The sequence below is a fragment of the Caretta caretta genome, chromosome 28 (assembly GCF_965140235.1).
Source record: "Caretta caretta isolate rCarCar2 chromosome 28, rCarCar1.hap1, whole genome shotgun sequence".
Lineage (NCBI taxonomy): Eukaryota > Metazoa > Chordata > Testudines > Cheloniidae > Caretta > Caretta caretta.
Window position 1 is genome coordinate 4,381,187 of NC_134233.1, and position 16,986 is coordinate 4,398,172.

Here is a 16,986-nt window from a genome sequence, read left to right on the forward strand (position 1 = left end):
CTGTATAAATAGCCCCTGTGCCCCACCCCAGAGGTGGCTACATCTCAACCCCAGGGATGAACTGAGTGACTGGAATACAAGTGACTCTAGTCTTGGGAGTGACCAGGGCTGCTGGGCAAGAGATTGGGGCCCTGAGGTGGTGCAAGGCCGGGGCCGAGATTCTTCTGGCCGTGGGAGCCCAGTGACTCAGTCAGTGCCCTGCTCCCAGCCAGCCCTCCCCATTCACCGAGCCCTTTGTGCCAGCCATGTCGCTCTTGAGGCGCAGTAGGTGCCACTCGATAGGTCACCTACAATCACACGGTTTCTTTTCAGTGCCTCGACTGGGCAGCGGGTAATGAGAGGTGGATAACTGATTCTCCAGGCCAGGACTACAGACCTGCTCCCCCGCTGTGCCAGGGATGCCCCGCTGGTCCCATCTCTGCCCCAAGAGCCTCCCCCTGCAGTCCCTGGCAGGGAAGGGATTGCCCCACTGCCAGCGCCCAGCAGGCCTATGTGTGACATGAGTTTGGGGGTCTCAACCCCGTCCCTAGGGGGATGGGTCCATGCTCTGACGGGGATTAGCTGACAGCCAAGGACTGACCAAGAGTGCCCTCCCCGCCTTCTCGGGCAGGGCAAGGGGTGGAGTATAGAGTGATCTGCTGTGGGGCCCAGGCCCTCAGTCTCTGGGGCTGGCAGCACTGCCCCAGCGATGAACCTCCCCCAGGGGCAGGGAGCAGCTGCTGGGTCCAAAGCATCCCAGCAAACACTGGCCATTCGGCACCAGCCAGGGGAAGGTCTCGCACCCAGGCCATTCTGGATCAGAAGCGTGTGTGGGGAGATGGGAGCTGAACACGGACCCCTCTCCAAACTCCCAGCAGCCCCCAGGGCCTCGTCCCTGCGATCCCTCTACCGCCATGGGCACAGGGACCCTCAGCCAGCCCCCCCATAGGGCCCAACAGTGGGGAACCCAGCCCCTTACCTGGCTGGTCCCTCCCACGGCCTTGACGCTGGCCCCAGTTCAGCCCAGTTCCCCCACTCTGCAGGGCTCTGGAGAAGCCTCCACTGGCAGCTTTGCGGCTGGCGCTCTGTGGCAGCTCCTGCCGAGGCCCCAGGGCCCAGGCCGGGCAGCGCTGCCCTCCCAGGGGGCTCGTTAGCCAGGGCCATGCAGAAGCCTGGGGCCCAAAGGCCAACCATGGCTCCCCAGCCGGGAGCGGGTTTCCTTGACACCTGGGTACCCCAGGGGGCCAGATCCTAAAGAGCAGGAGGGGAAGATGCAGAAAGAGGAGAGCTGTGCCCGGGGCCGTGGAGCGGGGGGATGGGACAGAGCGACGTTTAAACCAGAGGGGCGGAGGGCGCGCCCCATCTTCCTCAGAGCCCTGGGCTGGCCTGTGCCCCCTGGCCCCAGGGGTGGGGGCTGGAAAGTGACTTGCCTTGCCCCAGAGTGCCAAGGCCACTGGCTGTACCAGAGAGACAGCGCAGCTGCAGGAAACCGCCCCCTCCCCCTGAGTCGGGCTCCGTGGGGCCAGGATTCAGGCCTGGGGAGCTTTGGGCCTTGTGGAAGGGACTCCAGCACTGGGGAAAGGGCCAGCTCGACTGCCCCAGAGCCCAAGGCTTGCGTCACACCCCCATCCCCCACGCCAACGGCCCTGCCCTGAAGGGACCCATCTAGGAGCAGAGCGGAGCTCAGGCTCTGTAGGCCCAGCGTGCCGGTCCCAGAGCCGGCAGGCAACGCGGGTGCTGTCCCAACAGGAACTGGACTGATCCCCTCTCCACAGCCACCACCCACTGTCAGACACTGCTCCCCTGGGACAGATTCGAACCCGTGCCCCAGAGAGGAGAGACGCCCCCTACCCCCGCCAGCCCAGAATATTATTATTCATCTTACATAGCACTGACCAGCAAAACACTTCCCAAAGGAGGTCAGTGTCATCATCCCCACTGTACACATGGGGAAACTGAGGCAGAGGGCAGGGAAGGGATTTGCTCAAGGTCACCCAGTGGCAGAGCCAGACATAGACCTCCAGTCTGCTGCATCCCAGTTCAGTGCTTTACCCACTAGGCCACACTGCCTCCCTTGAATCATAGAATCATAGAATATCAGGGTTGGAAGGGACCTCAGGAGGTCATTTAGTCCAACCCCCTGCTCAAAGCAGGACCAATCCCCAATTAAATCATCCCAGCCAGGGCTTTGTCACGCCTGACCTTAAAAACTTCTAAGGAAGGAGATTCTACCACCTGCCAAGGTAACGTATTCCAGTGTTTCACCACCCTCCTAGTGAAAAAGTTTTTCCTAATAGCCAACCTAAACCTCCCCCACTGCAACTTGAGACCATTACTCCTTGTCCTGTCATCTTCTAAAAGAAGACTCTGTGGCCATAGCTCGGGAGCGGCTTTCCTTCCACGCACTGCCAGGGGGAGGCATGAGATGTTTAGTATTGTCTGTCCCAAGTGTGGGGAGGCACGAGCCACCCCGGGTCCCACACAGGTGTCTCTGTCCAGATGGCACGAAGGCCGAGCGGGCCCATCAGCTTTGGTGCCCCTCTTGCGCCCCAACGTTCAGAAGTCACTAGTAAGGCCTCAAAATCATGAGATTTGCTTAAAAAATCAGAAGATTTTAATATTTGTTTGCATTCTGGCGTGGCTGTGTTTGGGAGGTGCGAGGTCTGGGGCATCTCCTCCACGCCGAGGGTGGGCACTTTATCTAACGAAAGCGAAGATTCTTCGTTACTGATCCCATTCCAACTCACCCACCCACCCACTGCTGGGCTCACCATGCAATGATGGGCGTTGGCAATGTTGGCCATTTAAGGCTTAAAGTGTGACGGGGTGTTGGTCTACCCTGGCACTAGAAGGGCAGCAGGAAGAGCAGCAGCCCCACAATTGAGCTGCCTTGGAAATTTGGGGGTGTGTGTGGAACCCTTATGGTTTCACCCCTTGCAAAAAATTTTCAAAAGCCAAAAATGTATATGTGTGTGTGTGTGTGGTTTTTTTCATCCCCTCCCATCCACTTTCCAGTGGCAAATGAGAAAAGGACAAAGGGCAGAGAAATGGGGGAGGGAGGGGTAATTTTTCGAAGGCTTTTTTTAAATTGCTCATCAAAAACCTGAAATGTTTAGAAAGAAGCAAATTTTTTCTACAACACCGTCAAGAAAAAGGCCAATTGACCAACAAAAAAGCTCAGGCTTTAGTTAAAAAAGGAGCGAAAGAAGCAGGGCTGAAAATGGTACAGAATATAATGAAAGGAGGGGGGTGCTCCTATTTGCCCCCCCCTTCACCTGCCCCAGTGTTACAAGAGCAATGGGACGCTCTGTGAAAGCAAATGTCAAGGGAAGTTACATAGTTAGCCAGGGGAACTCACTGCCACTAGATGTCACTGACATTGCGAGCCTGGCAGGATTCAGACAAGGATGGCAGGCGGCGGGGGGAGCAAGGGTGTCAGGGCAGAATTTAGAAAACAGGGCACAAGGCCACTGCTGACTGTCAGGATGAGGGAGATATGCCCCCCTTCCTCCCCTCCCCCGACTGGTTATGTCATCACTAGCCACTAGAGGGGGTTCTTGCACCTTCCTCTGAAGTAGCTGGTGCTGGGGCGGCTGGCCCCATTGATCTGATTTGGGGAAGGAGGCAGCAGGGAGAGGGCAGGATACTGGGCTAGATGGGTCCTGTGACGCTAGCAGACCAGGTGCCAGCTCATGCCCAGGCCTCACTGAACACTGACAAATGCAGAGCTTGACCCAGCCTGTGTGTTAGCCGTGTGACAACAGCTGCTGATCAGCGTGTGTGGAGTGTTTCGACTTGTGGAATTGCTTGCCGGATTGATCTCTCCCATAACCTCTGTAGCCCGTGGTATAAAGTTAGAATGAATGTTTGCATCGTAAACCTCTGTAACTGCTCTACACCACTGAGTTTGCAAGGCAGCTTACGTCCACCTAACACTGCGTCTACACTAAAATTTGGCTCCCGCTGATGTAACTCACCTGCTTTGCCGACTTAATCATGCCACTTCCCCCAGTCAGCGTAGTTAGGTCAATGCAGTGTCAGTGTACGTACTGCGTTGCTTACATCGACTGTCCCGCAATGCCCCACACTGACAGTACAATCGATACCACACACCACAGCCACAAAGAGCCAGGTGTACACACACACAAGTGCTGTAACTACTGTGGCGGCTGCATGCAGGGCGATTTGATTTTGTAGTGTAGCCGTGGCCTGTGTAATTCCCCCAACAGGGGAGAAGCATGAATTAGTGTAAAGTGCTGGGCCTGCCCATTGAAACCAAACGAGCCATTGCGAAACATCTTACTGATTGCCTCTGTTGTTAGATATTTCACTGCGTGTGTGTGTGTTCTCCCTGTGTGCTGCCCCAGCTCTGTGCAGACAGCCAGCACAGCAGAGCTTGAGTGAACCGCCCAATGACCACAAGATCCGTTAAGGGATGAAGGCTCCCGGCCAGGTTTATTGTTGACAAGGCATGCTAATAGCACCTGGCAGATTCTACGAGGATACTAAGACACGTATGCCTGTGACAATGGACGCAGCTCAGTGAATGGCGGGACTTTCCATTGCCCCCTTGGCTGGACCAACACATTCTCTCAGAGACACCCTGATACAAACAAGCTGCCCCTCTGACTTAGATACTGCCCTCTGACCTGGCTAGTTATTGTCCATTTTTTTTTTGTACATGTTGGTTTGATTAAAACATTTGTATTTATTACGTTGCTATTTGACCTGAGAGCAGGAAAGGAGTATGGATGAGAGCAGGAAAGGGGACTGAGGGCAGCCCCCTGCCTCTCCCCCCCCACCCCCCAAACGAGGGGCCCTGGATCTGGCTGCAGGAGGTCTCCACCCTCCTCATAACGGTGGACGGGTGGAGAGTTCACAGCAGGGCACTGAGCAGCTGAGGGGGATGTGGGAAGATGGGGGGGCATCACTGGAGGAGTCAGCGTGTTCTTTGCTGGCTCCCCATGCCCCCCCCTGGAAAGGGGGCCCCAGGCTGCTCCCCCCAGGGACTGTCAATCATTCAGTGAGGAGCCGTCCCAGCCCCTCCACCCCAATGGGGCCTGGCTTGGCCACCAGATCCGAGGTTCCTGCTGCTTGGCCCCTGCTGATCTGTCCTCACCCCACCCACCCCCACCCCCTGCCAGGACATCATTGAGGACAAACTGGACAAGAATCTGTGGCCCTTTTTGTCGGACCCGGTCCCTACCACCAGCTCCCAGGCTGCTGTCAGGTAAGGCTGAGCCTGGCTGGGCTGTGGGGGGCAGAGCCCTGACACACACACCCCAGAGTGTAGGAGCCTCTGTGCCTGGGAGTGTGTGGTCAGGACCCTGCCCTCTGCGGGGGAGGGGATGTCCAAGAGCCTGGAACCCTCTTACCATGTCCCCCGCACCCCAGCAGTCCCTCAACACCCCAGGGCCCAGGATGAAGGAAAGGGACTGGCCGAGCTTTAGACAGACCCCCAGCCCAGCGCAGGTGCCACCCTCCCCTACTCCCTCTTGCCTGCTTTGGGACTCCTGCCCCACTCCCTTGGGCAGGGCCTGCCCCGCAGCCTCCTCCAGGCCCTGCCCTTCCATCTGGCATTCCCTCAGCGAGCTCCTGGTATCCACACGGCCCCTCTCTCCCCCCACCGCCCGCTTTAGGCATTGGCAGAAGAACAAGCCAGCGGCCGAGTACGGGACGGGCCCGCGCCTCATCATTTACGTGCTGGGTGGGGTGTCCATGTCTGAGATGCGCTGTGCCTACGAAGTGACCCCGGCCATCAAGGGCAAGTGGGAGGTGGTGATCGGTGAGTGGGGCGAGTCCTGGGGGAAAGGGCGGCTGGAATGCCCAGGTCAGGGAGAGTTGGGACCCCCTGGGAGGGGGAGACCCTAGAACTGCCTGCCCAGCACCTACAGGGCTCCCATGCTACCCTCTGTCCTCCCACACCCAGGGGCCTGGGAACAGATGTGCTTGCCCCACATGGCCTGTATCTAGCCGCCTGATCTCCTGGCCTCTGTCTCCCCAGGCCTCTCATTGCCCACGGACCATGTGTGGGGCCCCAGTCAGACACCCCCAGTAACTCCCATAGGGATATGGCTCACCCCCTGCACACACCCCTCCAAGACCCAAGGGTGAGGAACACTGTCAGCGCATGGATTCTTGCCTGGCTGTGCAGGGTACAGCGGCACGAGGGGTGCGGTGCCAGGCCAAGGGGGATAGGAGACAGTCCCTCCCCCCCTGCACTAGAGCAGGGTCCAGCTGCAAGGATGGGGGTGATGGTGATGCCAGCCACATACCCGCCTCACTGTGCCCACCACTGCCAACCACCTCTCTCTCCCCCAGGTTCCAGTCACATCCTGACCCCCAAGCGCTTCCTGGATGACATCCAAACCCTCAACCAGCTGGACCCCGAGGAGGCCTAGAAGAAGCCCTCTCCCCCCAGAGACTCTGCCCCCCACAGTTTGCTGCCCCCAGCTCCACCTGCTCTTCTCAACAAGGCATCTTCCCCCCTACTCTTGGCTGCGGTGTCAGTTCTTGGGCGGGGGGAGGACCCCCAGGCTGCTTGGCTGTTCGGGCAGGGGGCAGGCCAGGCTTCCTCCCGTCTTTGCAAGTCTTTGCCTCCCGTTAACAGCAGCCGGGAGGGAGGGAGAAGCTAGGAATTGCACACCCGCCCCGCAAGGCAGGTCGGTCTTTCCCAGAGGCTTGGGGAGAGGCTCTGCTTTCACTTTGGCCCGTTCGCTCCATCTGACGCTGTTGTGGGCCGGATGTAAACCAAGCTGGCTGGGTTTCAGTCCAACACTCATTGCAGGGCCTCTTGAAGAGGCACCAAGTCCCAGGGTTAAACAGGGCGCCCTGGGGCTCCCAGCTCCCTGCACAAACAGCAAAATCTCATACCCAGTGTGACGAAGTGGGACTGTTCTTAATGTTTCATAGATTCATAGATATTTAGGCCAGAAGGGACCATTATGATCATCTAGTCTGACCTCCTGCACAATGCAGGCCACAGAATTTCACCCACCACTCCTAAAAAAGACCTCACACCTATATCTGTGCTATTGAAGTCCTCAAATTGTAGTTTGAAGACCTCAAGGAGCAGAGAATCCTCCAGCAAGTGACCCGTGCCCCATGCTACAGAGGAAGGCGAAAAACCTCCAGGGCCTTCCAATCTGCCCTGGAGGAAAATTCCTTCCCGACCCCAAATATGGCGATCAGCTAAACCCTGAGCATATGGGCAAGATTCATCAGCCAGATACTACAGAAAATTCTTTCCCGGGTAACTTGGATCTTACCCCATCTAAAAACCCATCACAGGCCATTGGGCCTATTTACCATGAACATTTAATTACCAAAACCATGTTATCCCATCATACCATCTCCTCCATAAACTTATCGAGTTTAATCTTAAAGCAAGATAGATCTTTTGCCCCCACTACTTCCCTCGGAAGGCTATTCCAAAACTTCACTCCTCTGATGGTTAGAAACCTTCGTCTAATTTCTAATCTAAATTTCCTAGTGGCCAGTTTATATCCATTTGTTCTTGTGTCCACATTGGTACTGAGTTTAAATAATTCCTCTCCCTCTCTGGTATTTATCCCTCTGATATATTTATAGAGAGCAATCATATCTCCCCTCAACCTTCTTTTAGTTAGGCTAAACAAGCCAAGCTCCCTGAGTCTCCTTTCATAAGACAAGTTTTCCATTCCTCGGATCATCCCAGTAGCCCTTCTCTGTACCTGTTCCAGTTTGAATTCATCCTTCTTAAACATGGGAGACCAGAACTGCACACAGTATTCCAGGTGAGGTCTCACCAGTGCCTTATATAACGGTACTAAAACCTCCTTATCCCTACGGGAAATACCTCTCCTGATGCATCCCAAGATGACATTAGCTTTTTTCACAGCCATATCACATTGGCAGCTCATAGTCATCCTATGATCAACCAATACTCCAAGGTCCTTTTCCTCCTCCGTTACTTCTAGTTGATGCGTCCCTAGCTTATAACTAAAATTCTTGTTATTAATCCCTAAATGCATGACCTTACACTTCTCACTATTAAATTTCATCCTATTCCTATTACTCCAGTTTACAAGGTCATCCAGATCCTCCTGTAGGGTATCCCTGTCCTTCTCTAAATTAGCAATACCTCCCAGCTTTGTATCATCTGCAAACTTTATTAGCACACTCCCACTTTTTGTGCCCAGGTCAGTAATAAAAAGATTAAATAAGATTGGTCCCAAAACTGATCCTTGAGGAACTCCACTGGTAACCTCCCTCCAACTTGACAGTTCACCTTTCAGTAGGACCCGTTGTAGTCTCCCCTTTAACCAATTCCCTATCCACCTTTCAATTTTCCTATTGATGCCCATCTTATCCAATTTAACTAATAATTCCCCATGTGGCACAGTATCAAACGCCTTACTAAAATCTAAGTAAATTAGATCCACTGCATTTCCTTTATCTAAAAAATCTGTTACTCTCTCAAAGAAGGAGATCAGGTTGGTTTGGCACGATCTACCTTTTGTAAAACCATGTTGTATTTTGTCCCATTTACCATTGACTTCAATGTCCTTAACTACCTTCTCCTTCAAAATTTTTTCCAAGACCTTGCATACTACAGATGTCAAACTAACAGGCCTATAATTACTTGGATCACTTTTTTTCCCTTTCTTAAAAATAGGAACTATGTTAGCAATTCTCCAATCATACGGTACAACCCCTGAGTTTACAGATTCATTAAAAATTCTTGCTAATGGGCTTGCAATTTCTTGTGCCAATTCTTCTAATATTCTTGGATGAAGATTATCTGGGCCCCCCGATTTAGTCCCATTAAGCTGTTTGAGTTTCGCTTCTACCTCAGATATGGTGATGTCTACCTCCATATCCTCATTCCCATTTATCATGCTACCATTATCCCTAAGATCCTCTTTAGTCTTATTAAAGACTGAGGCAAAGTATTTGTTTAGATATTGGGCCATGCCAAGATTATCCTCTGAATAGTGCGTAGTTCCTCGGTTTCCCCTAGGCAGTTCTTAAGTATCTAGGTGGTGGGGTAAGGGTGTATGATCGTTGCAGATCCCTAGAGGGCAGGTGTGTGCAGGGGTCTGGACACAGAGAATGGCCGACACCCTGTTTCCTGGCAACTGATGGCCTGGGCCCTTCCCCCCTGCAAGGTGAGAGCTAAAGGGGTTGGAGAACAAAGGAATCAGGTGCCCTCCTGGCCGGGTAAAGGGACAAAGCCCAGAGGAGGAGGGGCTGGAGGGAGTTTCAGTCTGGGGCTGGCTGGGACATGGAGTGAAGGGCAGACGTGGTGGTCTGGCTCACTGCCCCCCAAAATGGACCCCCCAGCTGAAGGGTCCAGTTCTCTGCACCTACAAGCTCTGTATTAGACCATGTTCCTGCCATCTAATAAACCTTCTGTTTTACTGCGAGAAGCAGCGCGGGGCGAGGGATGTGCTGGCCACGGCTTCCTGCAGCCCCCGTTGGCCTGCAGTGGGGATCCGCGGTCGGCCAAACCTGCGGACGCGGCCGGTAAAGAAACTGGCCCGGCCCACCAGGGGGCTTACCCTGGGGGGCTGCGTGCCAAACGTTACCGACCCCGGTGCTACAGCAATCTCCCGTACAGCAATGGCTCTTACAAGACAGAGTAAGTTAGAACAACCCAGAGTCTAAAGCTCAGGTGTATTTGAGGATCTGGGCCAGTACTTGGCTGTTTCTATAGTAATGACCCCTGAGCAAGCAGTGTAATGTACATGCTTATCACTGAGCTTGTCCAGAGGCTGCATAGAATATCAGGGTTGGAAGGGACCTCAGGAGGTCATCTAGTCCAACCCCCTGCTCAAAAGCAGGACCAATCCCCAATTAAATCAGAATGACTAGATGTCCTGATGTGTAATAAAAACACTTTGAGTCATAAAAAATCAACCCAGCCTACTTTACAGGGCCTGATCCTTCTCTCCCTTACTGCATGTGAGCAGTAGGAGAATGGCTAATACGGGCCAGTATTATGGTTGTTGTATTCTATTTATAAAAGTATAATACTGGCCAGTATTATAGTTGCTGTATCGTGTTATAAAACAACAAAATAAATAGAAAAATAAAAAATACAAATGAATGTTTTGAATTAATTTGGGGAAAAGAATTTACAGCACAATACAAGGATTTAAAACATTTAAAACATTCCTTTCTTTCTCTCCAGTATTATAGTCTCTCTTGTTCCAATTTTGGGTCACAGGAGCGAGTAGTATAAAGGCCCTACCATCAATCAAACCTTAACCCCACCCCTTGACCCTGTAAGCCCTGCACACAGGTCACTGGAAGTCCCACCTCATGGGAGTATTACTTCCAGGGTCAAGGCGGACACATGTCCGGAAGCAAGGTGTGTCATGTGACCCCTGTAAGAACTCCTCCCACTGTCCTCTGCTGATCAGGATGGATTTTGCCCTGACAGGAACGACTCAAGAGAAGATTTGACCAATCAGGGGGAGTTCCGGGGTTTGTGTGACCCCTCTAAGAACTCCTCCCACTGCCCTATACCAATCAGGAAGGGTTTCAGCCGCTGGGGACCACCCCAAGAGGAGATTTGTCCAATTGGGGGGAATTCTGGGGCGGGGTGACCCGTCAGGAAGTGGCTCGTGTGACCCCTCTAAGAACTCCTCCCACCACCCTCTACCAATCGCGATGGGTTTTGGCCACAGAGGACAGCCCCGAAAGGAGATTCGACCAAAATAGGGTGGGTTCTGGGACGGGGTCAACCGCCCAGAAGAGGGTCGTGTGACCCCTCTAAGGACCCCTTCCAACGTCCTCTGCCAATCAGAGTGCAGCACCATCACCTCATAAGTCCCAGCGCTGGGAAGAGGAGGCCATCTCTTACCAAGAAGACGTGTTTTAGAAATTGTGGAAAGGCTGAGAGGAAACGTGGACTCCTTTACCACTCCTGTGAGACCTTCAGACTTTGTTTTAGCCCCGAGGACCTTTGGAGTTGTGTGGAGAAAGCGCTACAGCAGCGACAGTTCTGAAGAGGATGAGAGAGAAGCCAAGGGGATTCCTTTCGCCCAGCCATTGATGGATATGCCAGAATCCGACCCTGAAGCCCAACTGCTCATGAGACACCCCCATGAGCATGGTGGCCTCTCGTCATCCGCCACCCTGGAGGAGGAAGGCCATCATGGCGTGGGGGAGGCACTGGCAGACAAGGTGAATGGAAAAGACGTAGCTCAGGTAAATGAATGATTAAGAAGCGACGGTCGATGATTGGGTGTAATGGGGTTAGGAACCAGGGGTTGTGTAAATCTAAAAACAAGCAGTGGGAACTTACGCTTGTTTCTTGTCTGAAAATCTCTCGACAGCTTGACGATGCCTTTCTAGAGGACCCGGAGGCCCTGGACGGCGTTGCATCAAACAGCGAAGGTGAACCAGGCCCGCCTTGTTTTTGCTCAACGCCGCTAGAAATTGTTGAAGATGACTCCGAGGAGGACGGCTATGAGGAGTTTAGGAGAGGCTTGGCATGGAACTCGCTGAGCCAGTGCCACGTCACGAGCGTAAAAATGTTATGCGGACTATTGTACACGTTGCTGTTTATGCTCTTCTTCATCACTGTCTTGGGGAAAAGCTTTTTGAAAATGGTGAGGGCTGTGTCATAAATGCCCCAGCCCAATGGCACCATGCCTGTGTGACTTGGACTTCAATGGATAGAAACTGCAAGCTCTGGGGCCTGTGTGCTGAGCTGTGTTTGGAAAGCTTATTGAACACTATTATTGCCATAGGTTATGTTATGCAACATCTGTGCCTAACCCAAGAACATTTAGCGCAAGCGGTGACCTTGAGAAATGCTGTGCAATTCAGTGGAGACCCTGACCGTGTTTTAAAGAAAATGTCCAAAATGGAAGATGCCTGCTTACAGCGTTACATTGACCGTCTGGTCCACACAAAAACTGACAGAACCCTGCTTAAGAAAAAGACTATTTGTAAGAAATCTAAAAGGATTAATTGAGAGAATGATGAGGGGACAAACATGCAATATCAAACTTGGTCGCTGTACATTTTAAAAAATTGAATGAAAAGGGCTTTGTGATTATCTGTGTTTCTGTTAGAAGGTCTCTGGCCCTTAAGTGAGCTAAAAGTTTTAATGGAGATCTGGGTTTGTTTTCAAGAAGCTGTATGACTTTTAAATTGAAAAAAAATGGTTTGTGAGAACCTAGCTCTTGTGTCTTTGTGTAAAAGAGACCCATTTACAGCAACAAGCTGTGAAGTGGGAGGGGAACAAATCCTAGAAATGTGTTTACAGTGTAACCCTTCTGCCCATCAGAGTTGGCAACAACAGGGTCTAGGTTCAGTATCTAGGAGTTCCATTCCAGTAACACAATGCAAAACCAGGTCAAGCCCCCACCCGTGGGGCACTGAAGCTCCCCTACGACAAGTTGAAATCACTGAATACTGTGTTAAGTAGTAGTGGGGCTCAGAGCTAGGACACCATGAACCCAAAGTGAATTCAGCTCTGCAGTCTGTAACCAAACTCCTAATAGAATTAAAATTCTCTCTGATATTACATAATGGAGAGAAGGTGCAATGGGTGTTTGGGGCCCTCAGAAGGGGGCTCACACCACTAGGCACAAACCTCCATCCTCAAACTCTCTCAATTCACTGGCTTTTGCAATCCTTGTCCCTTGCCTAGCGAGTGCTACTTAGTTGATGGTGAGTCCCTCCGTCATAAAAGGCCAAGGACAGTTCCACTGTCCTTGATTCACATAATCAGGATAACGACACTTTATTCTTCCTGCCCCAATAACAGAGACACTGGGGATCCCACAGCAGCCAAAGTGACCGTTTGGGCTCCTGTGGGCTCATGCTAGGCGGGGTGGGTGTGCCTGTGCAAACGAGATCAGCTCCTGAAGTCCTTTTCCACAACTCACCACCAGATGTCAGGGTAGAGCTCATCCTGCCTCTGCTTACGACACGAAAACAAAACAGGGATGGTTCAGACATGTGTTTGAGTACAACAGAGTTGACTCATCCTGTTGAACTGAATGGTTTTAACCACAGCCCCACTGAATAGTGAAGGTAACTGTGATTCCTTACCCTTGTTGCTATAGGGATAAATTTGATGGGTCTGCACCCATAGTAAGGGAGGTGGGTGGGTGAGTTTGGATTAATATGAAATGAAATAAAACCTCAGGAATTCGCAGATGCTATTGGGCAGTTTAAATATAATCCCTGGAGTTGGCAGAACTCTACTGGACAGTTTAAATATGACCCAGGAGTGGTTTTGAATGCTATGGGTCACTCTTTCTAGCAATTCAAAGCCATTAAAAGTTTAAAATACGATATTTACCAAAAAAACCCAAAACAACCAACCAAAAAACCCCACCACACACATTAATAATCAAGGTGGGCCATTTCCAGCACAAATCCAGGTTTCCTTACAATGTAAGTGATCACTTTAGATAAGCTATTACCAACAGGAGAGTGGGTTTGTTTTTCTTTGGGGGCGGAGGGAGAAAACCTGGATTTGTGCTGGAAATGGCCCACCTTGATTATCATACACATTGTAAGGAGAGTGATCACTTTAGATAAGCTATTACCAGCAGGAGAGTAGGATGTGGGGAGAGAAAACCCTTTGTAGTGATAAACACTCATTTTTTCATGGTTTGTGTGTATAAAAACATCTTCTGTATTTTCCACAGTATGCATCCGATGAAGTGAGCTGTAGCTCACAAAAGCTTATGCTCAAATAAATTGGTTAGTCGCTAAGGTGCCACAAGTACTCCTTTTCTTTTTGTGTTTAAACTCTCTCTCTCTCTCTCTCTCTCTCTGTGTAAAAAAAACATAGGTGGGTTTTTTTTTAAAGTATATGGCTACAAACTGATAGTAATGGTGTGTTTCAAACTAACAGGGTGTTTTTTTACTGTGCAAAATGTGTTTTAAACTGGATTTTAAAAGTTGATTTTAAAAGCAGTTTGGTTTTGATTTTGCAAAATGAGGTGTATTTAAAAAAAATGTTTGCGGGTTTGTTGTTTTTTGTTTTAAAGTAGTAGAAATAAACTCAAAACTCCTGTTTGTTGTGCAGCCTGAAATGGATTATTTTGTTTGAAAGCTCTGATTTTTTAAATAGAAAAACACCCTAATGAATATTTTATTTTTAACTTTACAAGACAGTTTCATGTGATTTATAGTAATAATAATAATCATCATCATAATATTGTCTGCTCCACCACATGGTGAAAACATGAGAGACCCTTAGACCAGAGGGTAAACAAGCTTAAAAGAAAAAGAAAAGAGACAGCTGAAAAGAAAAATTCCCCAGATGGATGGATGAAGCCCAGTAAATATATTGTGTTTGTGAGGTTATGAGGTTTTGTATTTTAAGTAAATACATCGGTGTGGGTGAGAAAGATGGTAAAGTTAAGTTTTGTAATATGTCCCTTCCCCCCTAATCGGGTATGTGCAGTTCTCCTGACAATGCTGTCGTCAAAGCTACAGGGACACCTCCCCCAGACCAGCCAAAGGGGGGACAAAAAGAGATGCCCTTGACTGGAGGCTCTCAAACTGGCATGTCTGAAAATGGGGAGGTGGAATCAGACTCTCACACAGAGTCTGGTTTAGAAAATTCCCCAGAGGGCTCTCTAGAATGATGGGTCCCCATCTTCTCCCGATGACCCTCACGGAGGCGCCTCGGAGTCTGACTCTCAAATAGCATCTGATGTAGAAGATGCCGCTGATGGTCCCGTAGCGGAACCCCCAAGTAACCCTGAAAATGCAGAGGTGTGTATGGAGAGAGTGAGAAGTTGGCAACGTGAATTACCTAGATTTGGGGGGTCGGTGTATTGTGAGGAATTTCATTTTGTCAATCTTGAGCGAATAAATTCAGCTCAGCAGGTTGTTGAAGCCATACACAGGGGGATACAGTTAGTTCTCGATGACGTTAATGGTAGGGTAGGCCCTGATGATTATGTTCAGTTACATTTAGAGAGCTGTAATTTAACTAAGCCGTTGTTTTTGGTCTGAAGAACTAGGGATGAGCTGTCTGCTGAGGATTTCTTCAATCAGACCTCAAAGCTGCCACAGAGCAATAGACATTGCACCTCGTTGTGACAGTTGTAAAAAAACAGGGGTGGGGACCGCTCATAGAGTTTTAAATTCTATCCTCAGTAGTCAAATCATCCATAAAAAAGAGACAATGTTTAGTAGACCTGACTTACACGGGTACCCATCTGTGTTTTGCGCGTGGACTCTTGGCTGTCATGTCCGACCATAAACCTACGGACGCGGAATCGTTAGCGGGGGCGAGAAAGTTGCATGAGAAACTGGGCTGGTCAGATGAAAAAAAGATTATGCTCAGTGACGTAGCAATGTCTGAACAGCATTTAGGAGTCAACATACAGGTGGTGCTGTGTGTGGCGAAAGGGGCTTTTTTAAAATGGGGGGGGGCAGTTTACCCCAAGACTTATTTCATCCTGTTTCACGATGAGCATTACTAGGGGGTTCTGGTTGTGAAAAAGTTGTTTGGAGCAAAAAATTACGGTGAGTTTTGCCCCATGGTGCACAGTCACGGCCACTCTTGCAGGTCCAGCTGCTGCCTCTGCTTGAGCATAACATGCTCAGACAGCGTGGACGTGCAGCTGAGGTCTCCTCGCTGTAGACTGTATTGTCAGTCCAGAGAGCGTTTAGACAGACACATCGACTGGGCGTCGACAGAACAAGTTGAATGCCTGTCTAAAACCTTGTGCGATAAGGGTCAGTCTTACGTGGACAAGCAGCACAGGTGTAAAGGGAGGCGCTATAAGCGCGGTCAGGCTTTGATCGCTGGTGATGTAGACGGTCACCTCGGTTTTATGGACAGCCTTAGAAAGCCCGAATCCTCAGAAAAGTGTATTTGTTATGATTCTGAATACACATAGGAGACTGGGTTGCACACTCCCAATTACATTTTTGCTATGTCCCTCAAGCTGGAAAAGTCCTGGGAATTTAAGGGTGATGAGTGTCTTTCTATGTTTGTTCAGACCTTTATTGGCAAAGAGTTCCGGGTCTACACGTTCCAGGCGCACAATTCCAAAGGTTACGATGCATACTTCATCATTAGACAGTTAATGAAGGAAAAGATGTGCCTAGAACTGATGACTCAGGGTAGTAAAGTAATGTGTGTGGAAGGTAAGGTCCTGGGCATTCGTTTTATAGACTCTTTAAACTTCTTGCCCATGAAGCTTGGTAAGCTCCCGCAGGTGATGGGGTTTGAAGGGTGCAAAGGGTATTTTCCACATTTTTTGAACACTTTAGAAAATCAAAATGACGTGGGGCCTATGCCCGGTGTGGAGCACTATGGTGTAGAAAGCATGATGCCCAGGGAAAAAGCAGAGTTTCTCGACTGGTAGCAGGCCCACAGGTAGGAGACGTTTGACTTGCAGAAAGAGCTCGTGTATTACTGTCAGCAGGATGTCAAAATTTTGAGACAGCCTTGTATCCTCTACAGAAAAGAGATTATGAAAAAGATGGAGAAGGGAGATCTAGTAGAGAGAGAACCTGGTAAATTCACCGAGATAAAACTGTGTATAGATCCATTCTGGTACATAACACTGGCATCTGTCTGCATGGCTATGTACAGATTTATGTTTTTGGAGCCTAACACGGTAGCTCTTCTCCCTCCAGACAATGATCACAGGCAGGAAAAAGATATTTGACCCCATCTGTTCAGTGGCTGTTGTATACCTCTCACAAAGAAACTATACAAATACGGCATGCTTTACAGGGTGGGGAACTACAGGTAGGCTCCTACTCTTTAGACGGTTATGCCAGTGTTGACAGGGTACACACAGCCTTAGAGTTTAACGGGTGTTCTTTTCCACGCTTGTGCCACCTGTCATTGTGAAAAAGCACAAAACCCTATGACGGGGACAACTTTGGGGTTTCTTTATTACAAGACGCAGCTCAAGACCGACTATCTGAAACAACTTGGTTTTGTAGTGAGGACTCTTTGGGAGCAAGAGTGGGAAGTGATGAAAGAAAGAGACAGGGAGCTTGCAGGTTTTTTAAACTGAG